This window comes from Schistocerca piceifrons, chromosome 1 (assembly GCF_021461385.2).
Source record: "Schistocerca piceifrons isolate TAMUIC-IGC-003096 chromosome 1, iqSchPice1.1, whole genome shotgun sequence".
In the NCBI taxonomy this organism is placed as follows: Eukaryota; Metazoa; Arthropoda; class Insecta; order Orthoptera; family Acrididae; genus Schistocerca; species Schistocerca piceifrons.
The window spans coordinates 304,438,141-304,451,835 of record NC_060138.1 but is presented as its reverse complement, the minus strand read 5'-3'; positions in this window follow the sequence as shown (position 1 = coordinate 304,451,835).

Genomic DNA, 13,695 nt, shown 5'->3' with positions numbered 1-13,695 from the left:
ACACACATTCAACCAAATGAACTTGATGGACGAGAGTGTCTTTGGTTTCTGCGGCGGAATCTTCCAGGATTGCTGGAGGATGTTCCACATTCGCAACGTTGGGGAGTGTGGCGGGGTGAAGGCATATTTTGCTTCAGGTATAAGGCGATAGCTAATGCTCCACTGCAGACCACGATTTATAAGTTATGAACGCCCTGTACCTTCATCTTCAAGATTACCTGACGTCAGTCCTCTGTTTTTTCTCTCTAGGGTCATCTCAGAAGTGAAATTTACACTTGAAGTGTTAGAGCAGCTAGTTGGATAGCCTTTTCAATAATTACTAGATTATGTGAGGTTAACTGAAAGAATTCGTAAATCACTACATAGACGAATGCAGAATTGCGTCCAGATGGAAGGATGAAAATTCGGCCCATCAGTACCGACCGACCGTCGTTTAGTCGTTCGTCATTAGATGCGATATGAAGGTTCGTATGGTTAGCACTTCGCTCCACCGACAGCTTTATTTAGTTTTGGTATATTGATGTCACACAGGGCACATGTATGTAGAAATGAATTTATCATCTTCAAAATTGTTTGATACACGCTATTACGAAGCAAAGTATAACAAGTTTTCTGTTCTCCTCTTTGAACTCAATGTTATCAGTTACTCTTCAGCGTAGCCCTACAATTAAACAGTTTCAGATACAAGATTATGATTTTCTTTTATTTTCCCCTTTGTACAACACCGCAGCTTACAGAGAGGTATGTGTTGGACCCCGGCCCACTGTAGAGCATCGCTTCCTGTAAATACAAGGAAACTTGTTCCAAAATCTTGATTGGCAAGGTGGGGATGGTTGCTACATTTAATTTTCTGCTAACAGTAATGTAAACCAGCTAAAAATATGGAGTCATGCTGACTGAGCGTGTATCGATTTGTGTATGTCAGACAGAATTGTGGCTGTCTTCGAGAAATGAAACGCAGTGAACTGGGTTACTTACATCATCTAGTTTGTGTTGTGTTCAATAAAGTAAAATATTGCCTTACATATGAAGCATCGTAATAAAATGGCATGTCGTCACTGGTACGTCAATGTGTATCAGGAACGACTGGGCTTCAACCTCCAGAAATGCCATTGTTTGTTCCAAAAACCATCGAGATTACTTAAATTGGTAAAAGAAACACTTTATTTCATTAATTAAATTTTACATGCCAATTTTCTTTAAAAAACGTGCTTGCAAAATAAACTAATTCTGCCAAGCAATATTACATGGTCGATCTTTAATATCTGTACATCAGTTTAAATTTCAGCTTTTCTTTTCTGGTACAAGTCAAGGCTTGCGAACTCACATACACAAATGTTCCCACAAAAATATTTTGCTCGTTGTTAATCAGTTCAGGAATTTTTCAAGACTAGTGTTCTCTTGGAGAAAAAATCACTCTTACGTGAATATTCCGAAAGGTCTATGTCACCTTGCCACGGTTCGCGCGGTTTCCTCCCGTCGGAGGTTCGAATCTTCCCTGGCTCTGAGCACTATGTGACTTAACTTCTGAGGTCATGAGTCGCCTAGAACTTAGAACTAATTAAACATAACTAACCTAAGGACATCACACACATCCATGCCCGAGGCAGGATTCGAACCTGCGACCGTAGCGGTCGCTCGGCTCGAGACTGTAGCGCCTAGAACCGCACGGCCACTCCGGCCGGTTGAATCTTCCTTCGGGCATGGGTGTGTGTGTTGTCCTTAGCGTAAGTTAGTATCAGTTAGATTAAGTAGCGTGCAAGCCCAGGGACCGATGACCCCAGCAGTTTTATCCCATAGGAACTTACCAATTACATCAGCAGTTTGGTCCCATAGGAACTTACCAGTTACCACTTACCTTACGTGAATTTTCTCTTGAGATGATTTTCAATCTTGAACTGCACATACGTGCATATCATTTACCCCATATTGTCACTAAAAACACCTCTGTCAACAACGTCCATTTAAATACTTGTGTTCACGATTCTCCATTCGAAAGACTAAGCTACAGCTGTCAATGTGGAAAGCCTATTAACAAGGACTATGGCCAGTTAATAATTTAAAAATTGCTGGCAAAGGATGTGTGTTTTTGCAGCTTTTCACTTCAGGTTATCAAGGAAAACAAAAAGGAGTTATATGGTAAGCACTTTAGAATGAAGTCTGTGCTTACGTCAGCACCGGGTAAGATTTCGGGAGAAGAGGGTGGGAGCTTTCGGCAGCTATGGCGCCTCTGCTATGTGCCGTTACGCCAGCGGAACACCAGAGCCGTTGCAGCAAGTGTCTTGACGACAGTCAACAACACAACAGCAGCAGGAGCAGCGGCAGTGGACACGGAGACTGCAGCTGTAAGAGCCCGGAGGCAGCGCGGAGTTATGATAAGCAGCTAATATAAATGCAGGTCGCGGAGAAACAGCGGCGCGGCGCGCCAAGTGGCCCCGGGAGCTGGCGCCGCCACGCGCCCGCCGCGCAAACCTTTGACATTCGGCCGCCATTGCTGCAGGCTGCAGGCGCGGCCACAGCCGGAAAATTGGATCGTGAATCCGCGAATCGACGTTTCCGAAATTGAATTCCTCCTTTTTCTACTCCCACGTCCCACGATCTCTGGCGTTCGTCTCTTCTTCTTCTCTCTGTCTGTCTTTCTCCCTCTTGAGCCCTTCCCCCTCTCCCTCTTTTCTTTCTCTCTCTCTCTCTCTCTCTCTCTCTCTCTCTCTCTCTCTCAAAAGCACAAGTCTCCCAGTCACAGTAAAGCGGTACACACCGTAAAGACCGTAAGTCCTTCATCAGCCAGTCTTTGCATTCCTTTTGCTTGAGATCAGTCGGAAAGCCCAATGCACGTAGCAGAAGTTAAAGAGAACGCGAAGAGAGCTATAACACACGTTATTATTCTTTTAAATCTTCACATATACTCCGCACATCAAAGCACAGTGTACGATGGGGGACACTTCGTAAATAAAAGTATATGGGAAGCTCTATTCACGTATGGAGCGAGGGTTAAATGCGTGTCTGTATGCCTCACTACGTGTCTTACATTCATTTCACTCCCGTGACCTTTAAGCGGGAAATATGATGTAGACGGGAGAATCACTGTTGTATTCATAGAACACCATCACTATACATATATCCACTGCAGAGTTTTAAGGTCAATGACACGACTCTTTCACACTCCAATAGTACACCACTAAACATCTGCATGTTCATTTTTTTCAAAATTTCTGTATAGCATTAATGTGAATCGGATGTACATGGTCTGTCGTCCTGTATGAAGACTATCATGTATAACTCAGACCTAATGTGGATGCATAATACTCTATTATTTAATACTTGAGACAATTGCTCTTTGTCGTACAGTGATATCCCGAAATTAACTGAAGAAATAAACACATTTCCTTTACTTAGCATTTGTGACGGATGCGATAGTAACTAACGAAGAATAGATAACAACATTATTCATCATATCGACAGTGTATTTATCGTAAAGTTTACGTAAATAATAAAGTTGTCGTTGTAAATCTAACAAAGCAACGTCGCATTAGCTTAATTTATTTTCACTACTTTCGTAAACATGATGTAATACGTTCATAAATTTGTAGATAGTTGTGAATGTCAATCATTGTGACCTATATTACTGTAAACTATTAGTTCTTTAATATTTTGCACTAGCTATATCAATGGAACTGGAGTGATGTGAATATGTTCCAAGTAATGTAGTAAACGGCTCGAGATGTGCGTAACGTTTTCGGTAACTGTTGTTACGGAAAACAGTAGGTATGTTTCATTAAATTTCACGTTATCAACTTCTGTTATTGATCCAAGTATGCAACACTTGAATTTTCTCAATTAAATCATGTACTTTTGAATCACTTTTCCTATGTAACAAAATCGATATTACAAAATACATCGTTCCAGATAAGAAAATATTTGTTTCAATGTCTGAGTTCATAATAAAATAGTGAACGTTATCCATGCAGCATAATACTCAGCCTTTTAGTTTATCTTTTGTGAAAACATAATTTAGGTTCTCCCAACCGTTGAAGCTGTCATCATAATGGGGGACTGCATGTATTTTAATTTTTTAGTTACATTTAACGCTCCTAAATGCTATGAGGATGCCAGTATGAGATTTTAGGATATATAAAATTAAATGGTGTTCACCAAAGGTCATCTGAGACCCATGAAATAGGGATTTAGGAAGTAAAATTTTCGTAAGTCTCATTGATGGATAGACCCATCCATTACTTACTCCCCTCCCACCGCCCCCCCCCCCCAAGTAATGATTCTCAAAAATGGCTCTGAGCACTATGGGACTTAACTGCTGAGGTCATCAGTCCCCTAGAACTTAGAACTATTTAAACCTAACTAACCTAAGGACATCAGACACATCCATGCCCGAGGCAGGATTCGAACCTGCGATCATAGCGGTAGCGCGGTTCCAGTCTGTAACGCCTAGAACCGCTTGGCCACTCCGGCCGGCAATGATTCTCGACATTTCAAAGACAGGCACCAGGAGACGCAAGAGCTAGCGCGAAGAGCGGCTTTCAACGCAGCTGACATGAGGAGTATAATCTAGAGTAACTGATGAACGCCCGCCTGGCTAGCCGCGCTGTCTACGCGCTGCTTCCCGAGCGGGAGGGAGGACGACGGTTCAATCCCGCGTCCGGCCATCCTGATTTAGGTTTTCCGTGATTTCCCTAAATCGCTCCAGGCAAATGCCGGGATGGTTCCTTTGCAAGGGCACGGCCGACTTCCTTCCCAGTTCTTCCCTAATCCGATGAGACCGATGACCTCGCTGTCTGGTCTCCTTTCCAAACAACCCAACTCCCGAGCGGGAAGGCGTGCCGGTCCTCGCCATGACCCCGCCCGGCGGATTAGTGTCGACGTCTGCTGTGCTGGCCAACCTGTGGATGGTTTTTAAGACGGTTTTCCATCTGCCTCAGCGGATGCGGGCCGGTTGCCCTTATTCCGTCTCAGTTGCACTATGTTCCTGGGGAGTCCACTGGAGGCCGAACCGCACAGTAACCCTGGGATCGGTGTGGGGCGGCGGTGGGGTAAGTGGACCAGCCGGTATTACTGTACTGGATTTCATAACAATTCTGTGTAATCTGAGAGGTTTCGAGAAAATCTAGACGCACACACACATAGACAGTAGCTTATAGCTGTTCCGTCGTGAGGCTTATTTGATGGCGTGGATGGTAAACACGCTTCCCACGACGGCATATAACGTGACAAAGAACTGAAATATGTTATCTAAATAGAGAACAAGGGCACAGCCTATTATACGAAAAAGAGAGCCATAGCGAAGATCTGAACAGTCAGTTAAAATATACTTCTTGTGCCATGGAAACTACGAAGCGTGCTATAAGTAGGGTGCATTTTGCCAGCGTTATGTGATGTTTGAGATATTATTTTTATCTGCATTTACCACAATTGTTGCTTCACTTCATATGACTATAGTTTGCGTCATTTGATGTCTATGTCCATTCTCAGCAACACACTGATGATTGCATCGCAGAGAGTACGTTTTGGAACATATGCTGTGGCTTATTTCAGATCATTCAAGCTTCATTATTTAGACAGTTTTATGCACACAGACGTAAGTTTAATTTTAGGCCTAACCGCACAGTAACCCTGGGATCGGTGTGGGCCGGTGGTGGGGTGAGCGGACTGCTGTAGCCTGTTGTGGGGTTGTGTACCACTGAGGGCTGCGGCGGGGACGAAGCCTCTCCGTCATTTCTAGGTCCCCAGTTCAATACTTACATACATTCAACTGATTAACAGTTTAATGTAGAGTTACTAACTGCAGCTTATATTAGACGTGTATGAAAGAGTAATGTACACAGTTTTTTTGGGAATCAAGTGGGTGACGAGATCACTTGCTAGAAAAAGTTAACAAAGAATAAATCTTTACCGCTTTTCCAAAATGGAGGTGGAAAAGGAAGACATATCTACGCCCTACTGTCTGCAACGTGAACGCACGGTGGACTCCGTAAGTAAGTCTGTAGTGGGCCGAAAGTTTAATCTGTTACCGGAGTTTTAATATCGCCCGGCGAATGAACAAACGACAAACAACTAGGAGCAAGTGGCAGGGAAGTTTACTAACTTCATTGGAGCGAAGGCGTCTCCCGGCGCTCCTGGTCGATACTGACGGATATTAAGTGAGGCCTCGGAGCGATCGCTCGCATGGTCGCTGCCTATAGGTGACGTAATCCGGAAATCGATAAAGGAAGACAGCGTCCCGCAAGCGGCCGCTGTTGTTGTTTACAGAGGCGGCGCGGGCGCTGGCAGATCCGTCTGGAAACAAAACCCTCCAGGTACATCCTCGGCGCAAACAAGCTACGAGCACCAGCTTATATAAAATAACACGGCCACGGCTGTTCTTTCAAGACGTGAGAGTAGCTTCCACTAACACTGCTGTCTGGTAAGACTTTATATGAAGTACTACGGAGAAGAACGTGCGGTAGATTCTAGCTTCTATGGGATTTAGTCTTCCGGACATTACTGCACGCTTCGTTTTGTGGCAACACTGCTAACATCGGTGTGATGTAAAAAACCGAAGTGATTTACAAACGTGTAGGAAATATGATTGTAAGACTTATTCTATGCTTATTTAAATATTCTAGAGACTTGTAGGATCAAATATTGGTGCTAAGAATTGAGCGAATATCTGGACAGTCTAATCTTTCACACACGGAAAAAAACTCTGTATCTCTTCCTTAACTAGAGTGATGATCGCCTTTCATGGTTTGTCTCGTCTGTATGGGAGTACATTAATGAACGGCAATATCGCAACCAGGTTTTGACAATTGCTTCAATTTTTTCTATTGACTGACTCCTGTTTCGTTCTCAGTTACTCCAGTTTCTCGGAGGGTGTATGCCGTATACAGTACGTTTACCATCTCATACACTTACCCCCCTACCCACCACCTATCCTCCCTCAGTGGCGCGTTTCTATTTTTAATAGGCCGCGTGGTTTGAGGCGCCATGTCACGGATTGCGCGGCCCCTCCCTCGGGCATGGATGTATGTGTTGTTCTTAGCATAAGTTAGTTTAAATAGAGTGTAAGTTTAGGGACCGATGATCTCAGCAGTTTTGTCCCTTTACATGCATTTGAACATTCATTTATTTTTAATATTATTATCATTTTAGCAAAATTTATAAAGCTTTGACTGATAATTAAATCCCGTCAGCTAGTTATCTACACGATTTTTCTCCAGAGAAAATCCCGTCACTGTCTTTGTTCGATGAAACAAAACATAAAAATCGAAATGTAGCACTTCCTTTACTCTCGTTGATTGTAGCAGACTTGTTTGTAGTTACGGAACGTATGATACCGTTGATACAAATGAAAACTGATGAGTACAGAAAAGACGTCTCGGCTAAATTGTTCACTGTCAATCCATATTTTTTTTATGTTTCAAAGCTAACGGATCCAACCGGCTAGTATCGGCGAAACAACGTTTTTAGGAGGAAAAATTCGTTCAAATGGCTCTGAGCACTATGGGACTTAACTTCGGAGTTCATCAGCCCCCTAGAACGTAGAACTACTTAAACCTAACTAACCAAAGGACATGACACACATCCATGCCCGAGGCAGGATTCGAACCTGCGACCGTAGCGGTCGCGTGGTTCCAGACTGTAGCGCCTAGAACCACTCGGCTACACCGGCCGGCTTTTAGGAGGAAGTTATGTTCCAGTGAAAATATAAAATGTGTTCTTTTTTCTATGTATTTTCATATTTTAACTGAATGCATGTTGCATGTCTGACATAAGACGGGAAATAACATTGAGTTTCCTAGAATCTATTAAAAAGTGCCTAAAAACGTTACTCAGGCAGGCTCATGCACCAGACTAGCGGTTGTTAATCCGTCAAGCGTAATAGATTTGGATCGGACCGACATTTCTGTCTCACAAGACATCGTTCTATTTGTTAAGGTATAAAAACTGGCCTTAACGACGACAGCTATTTGAACTCGTAGTAGAAAAATGTTAAAATTTTCGAAGTTTAAGAAGCACAGAGGTACATTTTGTAATGATCTGTTTTTATACGGTTAACTGTCGATACCACGAACTTCAGACAGAGCAGCCTGAAACCAAACTGTAACTATACAATTTATCATGGAACTAATCGTAAGATACACTGAAAACAAAAAGGAGAGTCAAGTGTTTCGAGAAACTATTTGTGTAAAACTAAGGAATAAAACAGATTAGAGATGTTTAAAGAATCTTTGAATTATGCTCGAAATCATGTACGGCAAATGAGATTCTGAATGAGAAAGCGCATTCCATTTCCTGATATTTGAAAGATTCTGTATTATAAATTCTTGAAACCGAAAAATTGTAGGACCTTTCGTACACCTTCGTGCACATATGACTGCACAGTGTAAGTCGCTCATCGAGTTATATATCTGTGAACTAATGTAATGTCACGAGAAAGATTTATGATTCTTATCATTCAATTCGTAATATTTAGACAGAAATACATACTCTTAAATAGAAGAGGAATGGAATGTTACTTCCCGTCACATATCTTACGGTGTAATCAACAAGATTTCATCTCTGTAACAATGAAACTTGTAATGAAAATACTACAATTTTGAACATGACTGACGTTTGCAGCAACCGTATAAACAAATTTGAAAAATATGTAAAAATCAGCCAACTGGTTGCATAGGTTTTCTATATACCTCGACCAGGTTTCGTCACCTCTAAGGGTGACTTCATCAGAAGGTAAGGTAATTACATGAAGAACATATCGTCAAAGATGTACAGTGATTTAAGAGCTGAGTTGCTGAGGTCATAAAAAAAATGGTTCAAATGGCTCTGAGCACTATGGGACTCAACTGCTGAGGTCATTAGTCCCCTAGAACTTAGAACTAGTTAAACCTAACTAACCTAAGGACATCACAAACATCCATGCCCGAGGCAGGATTCGAACCTGCGACCGTAGCGGTCTTGCGGTTCCAGACTGCAGCGCCTTTAACCGCACGGCCACTTCGGCCGGCTACTGAGGTCATACATTAAAATATAAAACATAATGTTCTTCAAAGAACATTATGTTTTATATTCTAATGCATGACCTGTTCTTCAAAGAATATTATGTTTTATATTTTAATGTATGACCTGAGAACCTCAGCTCTTAAATCACTGTACATCTTTGACGATATGTTCTTCATGTAATTACCTTACCTTCTGATGAAGTCACCCTTAGGGGTTACGAAACCTGGTCAAGGTATGTAGAGAACCTATACAACCGACTGGCTGGTTTTTACATATTTAAAAAAAAAGAAAAAAGAAAATACTATAATTAACATAGACTGAACAGTATTCGTGAAGTCGCCGGCAAATGGATATTGTCATTCGTCAGTTGATCGAGATGTTGGTTTCGAAATAATGACGTCATGTGTGGTCTATACCATTCATTGTCTACGGTATTACTTAACAGCAAAGTCGAAGTTGGCGCAGCTGACACAGCAGGGAGTGACCAAATTCGCTTGGAACGAGGTGTAAGAAGGCGAGCCGAAAGTAGTGAGAAATATTCAAGTGGTGAATTCTTCGTGCAAAAATAACAGCAGAATGGATATTGATGTGACACTGGGAAAGTCTGATACCCAAGGACGAAAACACCTGTCCTCCTTTTCTGTTTCAGTCAGTTCAAATGGTTCAAATGGCTCTGAGCACTATGGGACTTAACATCTATGGTCATCAGTCCCCTAGAACTTAGAACTACTTAAACCTAACTAACCTAAGGACATCACACAACACCCAGTCATCACGAGGCAGAGCAAATCCCTGACCCCGCCGGGAATCGAACCCGGGAACTCGGGCGTGGGAAGCGAGAACGCTACCGCACGACCACGAGCTGCGGACTTTCAGTCAGTCCAATACTTTCTTGCACTATATGTTGTCTTATTAACTTCATATCATACATTTACCAGTTTGATAATGTTGTATGTCACGCAAGATATCGCTTTTTACTTGTCTCTAACTTGATGCACATGGGCTGATTGTAAAGAGCAAGGTATTTCTCAACCATGAGCATACAGACAGACTACTAGCAAACTGTTTGATGAGGCTGACTGCGAAAAATATTGCCTGCATGTCTCAAGATGTTAATTCGTTTCGACCGTGTGTCGGTTCAGCCTCCTTCGAACATGTGATAGGAAATCTGCTTCAACATCTTAAATGGAGGACATGCCTTTGCTGTTTGGATGATATTGTCGTTTTTTCAGACCTTAGTAGAATATCTAAGCCGCCTGACAACAACGCTGAAATGTGTTCAGACCCCCTAAATCTGGGAGGTGCCTCTTTGCTGCCGAATAAATAAAATTCTTATGGCATCATAAGAATGGCGATGAAGACCATGCCAAACCAGTAGTCACAGATTTTTCGACTTCTCAGCACTTCTCATGTTGTAAGACGTTTTCTCTGAATAGTCCCATACTAACTGCGATTCGTAGAGGACGTCTGCACCAAGGCACGCCCCTTGCAAGAAAGAGTGCAGGGAGATCCCAAATTCACCTGGGACGAGGTACAAGAAAGATCTTTCCTTGTCCTTAAGGAGGCGCTGACACCTTCTTCAGTCCTAGCATTGCGTGACAGGCAAGTCGAGACAGAACCTCACATTGACACTAGCGTTTGTGGAATTGGTCCATTTCTAGTGCAAATTCAGGAAGGTGCTGAAAAGGTGATAGCTTAAACTTCCAGACTGTTTTCCAAGTCTAAGATGAACTAGTTTACAACCAAGAAACAGCGTCATCTAAAAGTTCAAGCCGTATTTATTTGCTAATCCATTCGCTGTTGTGACGGTCCACCATTGTCTATGCTGGCCTAGTAGCCTGAAAGATTTGTCGGGTTTACTGGATAGGTGGGCACTTCGGCTTCTGGAGTGCAATATCACAGTGGTATAAAAAAGTAGACACAAACACAAGGACGCCGTATGCCTTTCAGAACATCCTTTGATGGAACACAGCAGCGCGGATGAAATCTCAGTTACCGCTGCATTAAAAGATGTTGAATAGAGGGAAGATCCAGCATTTCTGAAGGCCATAGAACACTTGATGAAGGAGGAACCGAGCAGAACAATTAGTAAACGGAGCAATGTGTGACAGAGACTGTGATCCATTGGGGCAGGAATGGTCGCTCATCATCTCAGCTCATCTACGGGCAGCTGTACTGAGGTATTTCCATAATGCTCCAACATATGGTCATCTGGCATTCGTGAAGGCTAGACGGAATCAGCCTCAGATACCACTTGCCAAGTCTCTATGAATCTGTTAGATACTATGTGATCCAATGTAAGAAACGCCAAAAGTGAGAGCATGTGAAAATGGAAGCATGTGCCACACCGGGGCACCTAGTACCAACCCATCCTGTAGCGGTGCGATTGACCGAGATGGAATAATCTCTTGGAAAAGTTGCTAAAGTTGACGAATAGGAATCTATGAATAATATTCTGCACTGACCACTATGGTGTCATCAAAACTGTGCTGATTGCTGAAGCTCCAGAAATTGCAAAATTTCTTGTGGAAGACATTCTTTTGAACCACACGTGATTATCTCAGATCGTGGAAAAGTTTTTCAGCCGAGGCTAGTATCAGAGGTCATTTCGCGTTGTGACATCACCCGCAGGATGACAACTATCTACGATTCACAGACGAATGGCCTTGCTAAACACTTCCAAAAGGTGCCGGTAGATTTTCTCTCGATGTATGTCGATATCGAACACAGAGACTGGGATACAATATTGCTCATCCTGACATTTACAAACAATGCATTAAAGGGAAACACTAAAAGCTTTGCATTGTTCCATCTGCTCAACGGTGGCAAGGCCCAAACGACAGTGGATACACTGGTCCCGTTTCACCCTGGGGTGAATGCGGATGAATAAGTGGGACACCGCGCATCACCAGGATCGAAGAAGCAAGGCATGTGGGTCGCATACGATTCCTGGACGTCCAGGAGAAAGACCGAGATCGCTATAACGCCGAGCACTGGCCGGAGAGATATAGTCTGGGAGATTTCATAGAATTTTCACTACTGTAGGGAAAGTAAGACTATTAGAAAAGTTACTAAAGTGCTGCACTAGGTCATGTCACATTCTTAGTCACTTGTCGGATGTCACGTATGAAGTCGAGAGTTACGATCCTCAGTCAAGAAGACGCCGTCCATATCCTCTGAAGCCCAAAGCCCAGCTACAGTCCAGAGACGCAGACCGACGGTGAGAGGTTCAAGAAAACTGAAGATCCACTCGACGGTCGGAAAGCTTCATCGCGGGGGGAGGGGGGGGGGGGGCTTTCCTCAAAGCTCGTCATGTCGAGGAGGATGTAACGACACGACCAGAACGCAAGCTTTCCCCAGCCCATCACAAAGAGGACCAATGATAAGATCTACATCCGGGGAGATGTAATCGGCTCTTATGAGGATAGGAAGCGACGACGCTAGCAGTGTCATAGTATTCATGTAGGGGCTAGCGTCGTTCGCTGGTGGTTCAAATCCGACGTCTAGCGGTTATTTCTTTAATTATGTTTTCTGGAAGGCTCTTGAAATATTATCTGTTTGTAGCGTTTGCGTATTCTGGGATATTAGATATTTGTCTAAGTAGCTGCACTTTACGTCCTAGAGTTCATTTATTTACTGTCTGTACGTTAGTGATCATAATAAACGTGTTTCCAGTGCTAAGTACGATTCTGTATCCGTGTTGATTATTACCTGACACCATAAAACTGCTGTTTGTGATCGTCATTATCACCATTTCACTTAACGCTACAGTAGTTAACACAGATATGGAGACTATGGCTACATATGGAATGCATTTTTTTCCAATCGTTTCTGCCTGAGTTCGGAAAAGTCTCTGTGCTATACTTTTCTCAGTGGCAAGTCTTCTATTTTGTGCCTTGACTTGCTGAACAACTTACGGTTTGCGGGTTACACCAGTGGACGAGAGAACCGTTTCAGATTTCTTGTTAACAACATGGGAATAGGCGTCTTTTTATGAGTGGAATGTTCCCTAAAGGCGGTTGGATAGCATGTCCATCGAAGTGGGCTAGCAACTAAAAAATATCCTTTTTCAAACAGAAGCTTATAAATGCTAAAATCTCTTGCTACTTTCGAGACTCTAGTTCTTATGCTACTTTATTCTCCGACACTTATGAGAGACATTCTAAAATATATGCACAGTAAAATATAAACACTTTTACTAAAATATTTATGGGGTTGAGGAGGGGGAGCGGAGGGCTCTAGTGACTCACATGACACCTTAGTCTCATCAGCACATAGTATATTGTACATAAGGTGCTTCTTTAGAGGAAATGGTGAGACACCTCAGTCAATTTGTTTAACTTCCATGGCTATACTCATAAAATTGCACTTAGTAGTAGACCTCGTTCCGAACAATACTGCAGCTGATCTACGTGTCAATATAACTTAACTCCTATACAGTTTCTTCACTCCAGCACCCGAAATTTCTAAAAAAAAAAAAAAAAAAGAAAAAACCGTGTTATTCATGTGACTGTGTGTCCTCCGACAAGGAGACGAATGGAGGTGATAAACTTCATGAATTATAATTTAAGGTCGAATGTTATTGGCGCATTTGACGATTCGGCTTTTGTTATGTAGTGCTTCTCCCCTGGTGCCCAGTGGTTGTGGAAACGGGATCAGTTGGATGCTGTCCGTGGAAGTATTTATGACTACGCGTGAAGA